The sequence below is a fragment of the Carlito syrichta genome, unplaced genomic scaffold (genome assembly GCF_000164805.1).
Source record: "Carlito syrichta isolate Samal-C Ts95f unplaced genomic scaffold, Tarsius_syrichta-2.0.1 Scaffold302041, whole genome shotgun sequence".
Classification (NCBI taxonomy): domain Eukaryota; kingdom Metazoa; phylum Chordata; class Mammalia; order Primates; family Tarsiidae; genus Carlito; species Carlito syrichta.
In genome coordinates, this window is record NW_007246137.1 from 137272 (window position 1) to 148728 (window position 11457).

The 11457-nt window shown below is 44.7% G+C and overlaps 2 pseudogenes; one reads left to right on the forward strand and one right to left on the reverse strand.

Annotated features, from left to right (window-relative positions):
* Positions 1 to 3897: 3897 nt before the first annotated feature.
* LOC110595449 lies at positions 3898 to 7610 on the reverse strand (annotated as a pseudogene).
* A 3017-nt stretch (positions 7611 to 10627) lies between these two features.
* On the forward strand, positions 10628 to 11035 carry LOC103258256 (annotated as a pseudogene).
* The last annotated feature ends 422 nt before the right edge of the window (positions 11036 to 11457 follow it).

The following is an 11457-nucleotide window of genomic DNA, read 5'->3' on the forward strand; positions in this document are numbered from 1 at the left end:
ACAGAGTGAGACTCCAATTCAAAAAAAAAAAAAAAAAAAAAGAATAAATTCAACTGAAAGATGAACAGCCAAAGTGAAAATCAGAAATCAGTGGCTTGAAATCTCCAGTGTGACAAAAGAATAGGATGCCCTAACTAGAATTCTATTCCCTGCAAAAATATCTTCTGAGAATGAAGCTAATTTTAGGCCAAAAAAATGTATGAGGTTTTACCTCTAATAGGATAGAGTGCACCTAAAGATTTTTTTTAGAGAAAAGAACAATGACCGCAAATGAAAAGTTGGAGAGGCAGAGAAAAGAGCAGTGAAAGGCAATTAAAACGGCAGCTATGTGGACAAATTTAAATAGGCATTTGGTGTAGAAAACAATAGCAGTTACTTTCATATATTTCTACATGCATTTATAGATACATAATTAAAATTCACCAGAACAACAGAAATAAGATGCAAAGTAACTGAAGTTAAAGTATTCTAAAAGCCTTGCACTGTCTAGGATGAAGGTAACAGTTTCGATTAACATTAGCCTTGGAAAGTCAAGAACAGATCTTTTGACTTCTAGGCCACTAAAAGAAGATAAAAACTGCTTAACTTCCAATCAAAAAGGGGGAAACATAGAGTAGCAGAATAATAACACGGTAGTCACTGGACCCAACCTCCTACCGAACCCTCTCCCAGCCAAAGACAAGGCACGCTTGCTTAGAAACAGGACAGTGAGGACATACAAGCATAAAGAGGCTCAGTGACTTGCCTGAAGTCACCTGGAAAGAAGTGAGACTCCGCATCCGCGCCCAAGCCTCCTGGGGAGACACCACGCTCTCAGCCTATACTCTGCTGCCTCCTGCACAAACATCCACGCCCGAGGACTGCCAGGTCTAGACAGGAAGTCCTCAGTGGGAAGACAAATGGCACCACGACGCTGAATCCTACTTGCTGTCGCTCAGCAACGCCCTCGGCTGGTGCTGGAGAGGAGGCATGGCGCGTCCTCCCAACCCAGGGACTCTCCTGGGGCAGCTGTCCCGTTCTAACGTCCCGATGCACACAGACTTCAGGTCCCTACTGTCCATCCTCAGGTGTCGTCCTGGTGATCCCATTTCTTAATCCCACGAAGGAACTTGTCTTGCATTGCGGCACTGGTGTTCAGTGCCATTTTATCCCACGTCCCCCACAGGAACAGATGCAGTTGTTTTTCAGGCTTTCGCCTTCAGACACGTTTGCTAATAAAATCAGAGCAGTGCGTTCCTCCACAGTTTCCTCACGCTCTTACTTCCCCCCACACTCCCTTTTATTTTTCCTCTCGCACATCATCCTCGGGAAGGGGCAGGGGCTAGGACTAGACCACCTCTGGTCCTGGGCTGGCCTGGAAGGCCTTAGCCCACACCAGCTCGCTGGATTTGTGCCACAAAGTCCATCTAGGGGGCTGAAGGCCAAAAGACCTGCCAAGTCCAGGCTGGGTCTAGCACACCCATCGGGCTGGCAGAGCATCCAAACCACAGGGCCACAGCAGGGATGTGTCCTGCCCCGGCACTGGGGCACTCCGAGCACCCTCCAAGGCCACCTTCTCACTCAAGCTGCCCTCCCAGAGGGCAGGCAGTGCTTGAGGTCCATGATGCCTCAAGTAGGGGCAGGGGAGGGCGAGTGAAAACCTCAGGTCACCCAACCAGCCAACACAGCCAGAACTGGTCTCATCCTCCCCATCAGAGGCCCAATCAGGGCCCCAGTGACTGACCACCAGGGGAGGACTGGCCCCACAGGGCCTCCGTGTCGCCGGCCCATCAGCATCCAGACTCGCGGCAGGACACTGGGCCAGTCTGCAGCGACCCTTGCTGAGGCAGCTCTAGCCCCTGCTCCACTCGCAGAACTGTCAACTTGGCACCCAGATGCCATCACTGCCTCCTTCTTGCTGACTGCTTGTGGTCACTCTGTGCTGGGCACTTGCCGTCTAGCTCAGACCTCCTCTAAAATGGCTGTTCCTGACCTTTCCGCTTAATCATCCCTGCCTGCCCGCATCGATTGCTAGTCCATCCTCTTCCACCCAGTGCCTGGGACAATGAACAGTGCCCAGCAGACCCTCGGGCATTCACTGAATAAATCGGTCCAAGTGTGGACAGGGTCAGGCCTGCCAGGGTCCCATGCAAAGAACAGGGACCACGTGTGGCCAGCACGTTCCAAAGTGGAGTTGAGTGGCGCAAAGGGTGTCTCCCTTTCCGCCACTCAGATCCAACCCTCAAAACTTACAGGTAGGGAACTGGAGACAGGGTCAAATAATTATTTGCTTACAGGTGTGGACACTACCTGGCTAGAGACCATTCTCTTGTAAAGACAGTGGGCTTTGAAACCACCACTGATAGTATGCTTGTAACTCAACACTCAAGAGGAGTCCACTTGTATCCTGAGTTACCTAATTAACAGCTTTATGCACACTTTGCAGTATTCCATGTTAACTTCCGCCTGCTCCTGACAGAGCTGGGTGGTGACTCATCACTGACACAGCCCATCTGCTCCCCTGAGTTGGGTCCAGCCCAGCAGGTGTCTTGAAGGGCTCAGCTGTGTCCCCTCAACATCCACCAGGTGCTTCTCCAAGTGAGGCACCTTCTAGCATCTGGTGAAACTGCCTAAGGCACCAGCCCTGTGGGATGAGGCCCTGCTGCCCTCTGATTTGGATCTGGTAAAGCTTACGCCACCAGCACCTGACCCCAAGGATGGCTCTGTGTATCTCTTCATCTGACGTCCACCACAGACTGTATGTATTCATTTAAGAAATTTCTTTATTGGGATACCACCTTACCTCGCCACAATGATCTAGATTTCAAGGGAAAGAGAGTGAGCCCTGAACAAAGTATTAATACATTTTACAACAAAGTTATGCACAAGCACTGCTTCACATCTTTACAATAACACATTCCAAAACAAATATTTGACAGGACCATTAAGAAACATGAGTTTCCTCCTCTCTCAATTACTGGTAGCCACTTAGCTTTTTGGTTCTTGCAATAACATGCCTTCCTTCCTAACATTCCTACTCATGGGACTCCCTGAATCAATCTATCATGTAGGGTGTAAATTCATGTTGTAGATGTGTTCCATTAGTTACCGAATGTGTCAAAATCCTCACCACAGAGGCGTTTATTGTAGCATCACGTGTTCTCACTTTTAGGTTCTCACTCACCACACATTCATCATTCACTGATGGGGTTCATCTGTTCAACTGGTATCTCACAATACTATATACCAATAAACCTGCATTTTTTAATGAGTGGCTCTCCCATTTCCTGCTAGATTTAGAACAGTGTATGTTTTCCACTTTTCCTACATGACATTCAAATTTTGTTTTAGAAGTCATCATCACCGCCCCCCTAAACCATTCAATTACATCATGCTAATACTTCAAGACCACTATTATTAAACAAATGTATTTTCCTGAAGCCTATCTCTCCCTAAATTTGCCTGTTGGAGGCCCTTCTTAGAAATTTTCCATTGGTCAATATATAATTGGGAAACAAAGCTACATCTAAACTTCCTGTATTTGAAATCACAGAATTTACCCAATATGAGCCTCCTGAAGGTGACTATGTGACTTCTCATTGTAGTCTTTTTCTCACTTGTGTTTCCTTTTATGTCTAGAAATGGTTTTTTTTTGTTTTGTTTTGTTTTTTGAGTTGGAGTCTCACTCTGTCACCCAGACTGGAGTACAGTGGCACGCTCCCGGCCACCGCAGCCTCGACCTGCTGGGCTTCGGCGATCCTTCCACCTCAGCCTTCCAAGTAGCTGGAACTACAGGTGCGCGCTACCACACCCAGCTAATTTTTTGATTTATTGTAGAGATGAGGTCTCACCAAGTTGCCCAGGTGGGTCTCGAACCCGCGGGCTTAGGCTATCCACCCACCTCAGCCTCCCAAGGCACAGGATTACAGGCTGATCCACCGAGCCCAGCTAGAAATGTTTATTTTTTTCACCTTCCATCACTTGAACAGGTTATATCCCCAGTATGAACTATTTTATATTCTACAAGGGCTAAACTACATGACATTGGAGTCTTCCTGGCTGCCTATGACTGAAATTCACATACAAAAGGTGATGGTACTTATAATCCTCTAGAATGGCTACATCTATACCGTATAAATTATAAGCCATGGATAAGGACCTCGAACGTTCTTCTATTCAAAGGTTCTTCCTCCACTGAGTGTCTGAGACTTGGGACACTGCAAATGCTAGAGGCATCCTCATCCTGGTCCCATCCAGAGCACTCCGTCCCTCATAGGTTCTCATCTGGGATGTGCCACTGTACTTCCCACGTGTCACACTTGAAAGATTCCTCTCCAATGTGGGTGCGTCTATGCTTCGTGGTTTGATCTGGTATTAAAAGCCTTACCACACTCACTCCATCGGTATGGCTTCCTTCCAGTGTGGACTCTTTTGTGCTGGTCAACGACTGACCTATAATTGAAGACTTCCCACACTCACAACTATAGGGTTGCTTCCCACGGTGGATGCTTTTATGGCTGACAAGACTTGAGTGTGAGATGTACGCCTTCCCACACTCGTCACATGCATAGGGTTTCTCCCCTGTGTGGATCCTTCTATGTATCATGAGGCCTGAGTAGTTCCTGAAGGTCTTTCCACACCAATCACATACATAGGCCTTCTCCCGGTGTGGATCCTCTTGTGCTGAGAGAGGAGTGAGCTGTAACTGAAAGGTTTCTCCCCAAGATGGACTCTTTTATGGCTTATAAGAGTTCTGCTTGAGAAAAAAAGCTTTCCCACACTCATAGGGTGTTTTCCCAGGATGGGTACTTTTAGGATAAGGCTTGAGTGTGAGATGTAGGCTTTTCCACACACATCACATTCATAGAGCTTTTCCCAGTATGGATTCTTTAATGAACTCTAAGGCTTGAGTTATTTCTGAAGACCTTCTCACACTTTTCACATTGATACAAGTTCTCTTTAGCGTGGACCCTTTTGTGTCGAGAAAGGAGGTGTAATTAAAAGATTTTTCACACACGTAGCATTTGTAGGGCTTCTCTCCAAGGTGAACCTTTTTTGTGGTTTATAAGGGCTCAGTATATGATGAAGACCTTTTCTCACCCATCTCACTTCAAGGGCTTCTCCTCAGGGTGTAAACCAGGGGTGTTCAATCTTTTGGCTTCCCGAGGCTGCTCTGAGTAAAGAGAAAATGTCTTGGTCTGCATATAAACTATTTAATATAGTTAGTGTATATACATGACTTTTTTGTTATATTTTTATAATAAAGTTTAGAAAAGTGAAAATATAAAACTAATAACAAATTTGACTTTATTTTTGTAAAACTAACCTATCAATGTCTGGTTTGATGGAAGTGGTCTCAATTCTTAGTGAGTTCTCAAGTTGCTTGTCAGAAATATTTGTTTGAACTTTGCTCGTTTCATAATTGATCACAAATGTATGCGCTGCCAAAAAGCAATGTCATGAATAAGGCATTTTTCTCTAGGAAGACAGGTCTTATAAAAGTCCAATAAGGAGACATGGTCAAATCTTTCTTTCAGTTGAATGTCTAACTGCAACTCAAAGCATTCCATTTTAAAACTTGGATGTAAAATATTAATGTCAACTGAAAATGGTGTGAAAAATACAGCAAAATAGAGATTATTTGTTAGAAATCTTGAAATCTGTTTTCAAATTCCTGTGTTAAGACAGAAAGCAAAGCTGCCTATTTTTTGGCAGATCACAGGACTATATTTAGCCAATGTAACAAAATGTGTTAATTATTTTCCATAATTTGAGCTTGCCATAATTTAAGTTTCACTTCAAATGCAGTATCACTTTGAAACTTTAAAAATAAAACTATGCATGGGATCAAGAAGAAAACAAATGCTAAGAAACACATGATGTTATAAGATTTTGTGGGGTTGCATTAGTAGCTGTCCTGGGCCGCATGTGGCCCGTGGACGGTGGCTTGGACACGCCTGGTGTGTACTTTTATGATTTATAAGGCTCGAGAGTGAGATGTAGGCTTTCCCACATTCTTCACATTTGTAAGGCCTCTCCCCAGTGTGGATTCGCTTATGTACCTTAAGGCCGGAATTATTCCTGAAAGCTTTTCCACACTCATTGCACCCAAAGGGTTTTTCCCTCGTATGAATCCTTTTATGCTGTTCAAGGGCAGAGCTGTAGTTGAAAGACTTCTCACAGTAGCTACACTTATAGGGTTTCTCCCTAAGGTGAATTCCTTCATGATGTTTAAGGCTAGAGGGTGAGATATACGCTTTCCCACACACATCACACTTATAAGGTTTTTCCCCAGTATGGAGCCTCCTGTGGACTTTGAGGCCTGCATTGTTTCTGAAGGTTTTCCCACACACATCACATACATAAGGTCTCTCTCCAGTGTGAATAGTTCTGTGCTGAAGAAGCAACGAGTTATAACTAAAGGATTTTCCACACTCCTTACATTCATATGCTTTCTTCCCAGGGTGAATGCTTTTATGGACAGCGAGGCCTGAGCTATAGCTGAACGCTTTGCCACAGACATCACACTTGTAAGGTTTCTCGCCTGTGTGGATCCTTTTATGTACAATGAGGCCCGAGCTGTTCCTGAAGGCCTTCCCACAGTCATCGCATTCATAAGGTTTCTCTCCAGTGTGGATGACCTTATGCTGAATGAGAAGAGAGCTATAATTAAAGGATTTCTCACACTCATCACATTTATAGGGTTTGTCTCCAAAGTGAATGCTCTTATGGTTGAGGAGCGTTCTGCAAGTTATGAAGGCCTTCCCACACTCATCACATTCGTAGGGCTTCTCACCTGTGTGGATCCTCTTGTGGATCCTGAGGCTGGAGCTGTTACTGAAGGTTTTCCCACAGACGTCACATTCGTAGGGCTTCTCCCCTGTGTGGATCCTTCTGTGGACCCTGAGGTCAGAGTTGTTCCTGAAGGCCTTCCCACACTCGCTACACTCATAGGGCTTTTCTCCAGTGTGGATCTTTTTGTGCTGGTCCAGAACAGAGCTATAATTGAAGGATTTTCCACACTCATCACACTTACAGTTCTTCTCCCCAGAATGGGTGTTTCTGTGTTTTATAAGGCTGGAGTAGGACATGTAGGCTTTCCCACACTCCTCACACTTGTACGGCTTCTCCCCAGTATGGATCCGCTTGTGGACCCGAAGGCTCGAGCTGCTCCGGAAAGTCCCTCCACACTCATCACACTCATAGCGCTTTTCCCCAGTGTGCATAATTTTATGTTGAACAAGGAGGGAATTATACTTGAAGGACTTCCCACACTCATCACATTTATGTGATTTCTCAGCAGTCCTGGCTTTCTGACGTGGATTGGGGCGGAAGTTTCCATTTATGTTCTCCACACATTTGCCAGGCTCACTGCTTTTCTGTCCCCCAGAGACAGCCTGGGGTGTAGCCTGTTTTGGGATCCGATGTGAACTCTTCTCAGATGCCTCCTCCTCCTGTTCCGTCTTTACACTGGCCATGTTCTTGGTTTTGCCGAGCATCTCCGTGAAGCGGCTTTTGTCTTCCTTCATCCTGTTTCCCACAGGCTTTTCCTGTTGATTCACTACCTTGCTATCCCAATCACGCATGTCACCAACCTTACATTCCCACACAGAATCCTCGTGAAGACCTTCCACTTTTGGCCACTTAGATTCTGCATTTCCAACATCTCCATACTTTTCCATCAGTTCCTCATCCTCAGTGCTTGTCTCCAAATGTGACACTAAAGGAAGAAAACGAAAAGGAGACCTGTTCACTTTGCTCAGAAAAAACTGGAAGAACCACATCAAAACTCACTCAGTCACCGGAAAAATAGTTACCAACTGCACGTGGTAGGGCATATATATTTTCTTTTTGAGTCAGAGTCTGTCGCCCAGGCTGGAGTGTAGCGGCACTTTCACGGCCACAGCAGCCTTGACCTGCTGAGCTAAGGTGATCCTTCCACCTCAGCCTTCCAAGTAGCTAGAACTATAGGTGCATACCACTATACCCAGCTAATTTTTGATGTATTGTAGAGATGAGGTCTCTCCTTGTCTCGAACCCCTGAGCTCAGGCAATCCTCTCGCCTCCACCTCATTCAGCATAAGGTTGGGATTACAGGCATGAGCACCACGCCTGGCGTCAGATACCATTTCTAAGTACTGAAGATACAACAGTGGATATTACCACATTTCTACCCCTGTGGAGCTAATGTTAAAATGAGAGCCCTGGGCTTTCAATGGTACAAACAGCTTTTCTAATCTTGCATAATAGCCTTGTGTGAGGGCATGGTGAAATGACGCACAGAACCAAAGGCCATACCCATCAGGCTCTGAACAATGTCATCTCATCATGGGAAAATAGGATGGAAGATCTATATGAAGAATGAAAGAAAAAATTAGTAAGCAGGACAAACATTAGGCATAACATTTTTATTATGAAAAGTTAGACAAGATCAGCAGAGGACAAGCAAAACTAAAGAGGAGCAATCAGTTTGTGGACAGAGGTATTAGAGTGAATCAGATGGTTATAAAATCATAAGGACAATCATTGTAGAGATGAGAAAGGAAGCATCCTGCAGTTGCCTGGAGCTGTTTGGCCTCCTGGAAATCCCCTCCCAGAAAAGCAGAGACTCTGGAGAGCAGGTAGTCAGGGAAGAACTCTAAATGGAAAAACAAGCTCTGACCTGCCAGGGAAAGAGGCTTTCATTCCTACTTATGAACAAGCTACCACAGTGAGTTGAAAAGCAAAACCACAAACCATTAAGCAAAGGAAGTAAGTTATTTAGTCTCTCTATGTAGTGGTTTCCTCATTTGTAAAATGAAAGCAATTGGGTCTTTGTGAATATTAAATGAGGGAATATATGTAGAGCACTGAGAACAATTCCAGTTACTTGGTGAATTTATTATTTATTATAGTATTATAATTAAAAAGTTGAGGCCAGGTTACTGGATCAGGGTTAGAACCTGGGGATAAAGCACATGACCCCAGAAAGGCACACTCCTTTCCAAGGCAGACTCTAGGGCACTGGCAAGGACCCTTTATTCCCTTGAAGGCCTCGACACATGACTGGCACTCCCTCAGAATCCACCTATTGGACACACTGACTGGATTAAACAAAACAGTTCTAAGCTACTTGTCACGCAGCCTTAGACAATTAGACATTTGTGATTAGACCTCATTAAAATTTGTATCTCCCCCTCTTTCCCTGGGTGTCAGACTCTTTTGGGTTAGGACTCTGAAATTCTATCAATTCTACTCAGAAATTCTATATGTAAACAAGCAAGGAGGAAGCAGGGTTGATAAAAGAAAAGTAAGATATATTAGATAAGCTAAAAGCTTTAAAAAAAAAAAAAAGAAAAGTAAGATATAGACTTTGGAATGGACATGTATAAAGAATCACACTCATGGCTGGGTGTGGTGGCTCAAACCTTGAGAGGCCGAGGTGAGGGGATTGCGTGAGCCCACAGGTTCGAGAACAGCCTGGACAACCTGGCGGGACCTCATCTCTACAATAAATCAAAAAATCATCTGGGCACAGTAACATATACATGTAGTTCCAGCTACCTGGAAGGCTGAGGTGGAAGGACTGCCTGAGCCCAGCAGGTCAACGCTGGGATGGCCATTAGCGTGCCACTGCACTCCAGTCTCGGTGACAGAGCGAGACCCTGACTCAAAAAAAAAAAAAAAAGAATCACACTCACGATACAACTTATGCTTCTGGGAACCAAGGACTCTGAATTAAAACATAAGAACAGAAGCTAGGAACTCGGGAGATCACCAGGAAGATCAAATAAAGCATCATCCTGCAGACATTAAATCAAAAGGTGGTTCAGCTGAGACAGCATCCCAAAATGACTAGTAGGTAATTTAATATTAAGTACTATTAGGTACTAAATAAGAGATTCTCAGAGGCCACTGAAGAATGGTGGCACAGCCTCATTCACTGCCCCCCTTTCTTTATTCCTCTGGGCAGAACAGTCCGCACTGCTTAAAGCAGGACTGCTACTGGGTGGGCAGTGGGATTCCACAAACATCAACAGCAACATGTGTCCTATACCCATACACATCAGGGACCCTGCTCCATTCATTTCCTTTTTGGACTCAGTCCTTCTACCTGTACTATTCTCAGCCCACAACACAGAAAGATGTTCAAGTTCATATACCATAAAACCAAATCCCCTATGGTGGACACACAAAAACTGCTAGGGATAAAACAAAAGGAAGAGCTGTGAGAGGCTACTAACTATACTAGATATTAAAATATACTATAAAGCCTCTGTAATGAAAACAACGTGGTACTGGTATATAGATAGAAAGACAAATGGAACAGAAGAGAGAAAGTCCAGAAATTGTCCAACTACACATAGATATCAAAGATGGTATCTTAAGTTACTGGGGAAAAGAAAGTCTTTTTAATGGTGTTGCAGCAACTATATGGCTATTTGAGAAAAGATAAAATCAGATTCATTCTTCACATTATATACAGGAATTAACTCCAAAAAACAAAAGATCCAGCCACTTCTGGAGCCGAGGCATTCAGGCTGGGGGGGGGAGGGCGGCAGCCCCAGGCGGGCTGTGGGGAGCTTCCGCATCAGTCCCATGCCCTGCCAAGGCTATAGAACTGATGGGGGGGGCCTGACACCCCAAGGACCTACATGCTCGCTGCACCATGGCCCACCTCACGAGCCCCCTCTACAAGGCTGAGCATGGAGACCACTGGGCCATCTGCCTTGCCCTGGGGGGCTGTGCCAACCAGCCCTTCTGCCACATCGTGGCTGCTCACAACAAAAGTCCCAGAGGCGGCCATTTCGTAGAGCAGCTGGACTCCTATGACCCATGGCCCGACAGTCATGGAGAATAACCCATTGCCCTCAACTTGGACAGGATCCGGTACTGGATTGGCTGTGGAGTCCACCTCTCCAAGCCTATGGAAAAGCTTCGGGGTCTTTCTGGCTTTTTCCCTCTGCATCCTACGATGATTCCAAATGCTGAGAGACTGCAAAGGAAACGGACACATGAACACCACCTAGCTTCTCAGAAAACAGACACAGAGGCTGCAGAAACAGGAGTGAACTGACTTCAGTAAGCACAGCCAGAATGGGGTCAAGATCCTCTCAAAAAACTCATGCAGATCTTAATTTTGTTATATCTGGAGGTCAATAAATGGAGTTTACTGTAAAAAAAAAACTCCAAATATTTAAAAAAGCTGTACAATACCTACAAGAAAAAAAGAATTAATGCCTCTATGACCTGGGTTAAGAAAAAGCTTTCAAACTATGAATCAGATGCAACAAACGATTGATAAATTGAACTATATTTTTAAAATTACATGGGAAAATACTATATGCTAAATTGAGAGAGAAAAGACAAAATGGAAGAAAATATTTTCAATACACATCATACATAAGAGCCATTATCTAGAATGTGTTAAGAATTCTCAAAAATTGAGGAAAAATATACTAAAAATCCTACAGAAAAACAGGCAAAAGACATGGACGG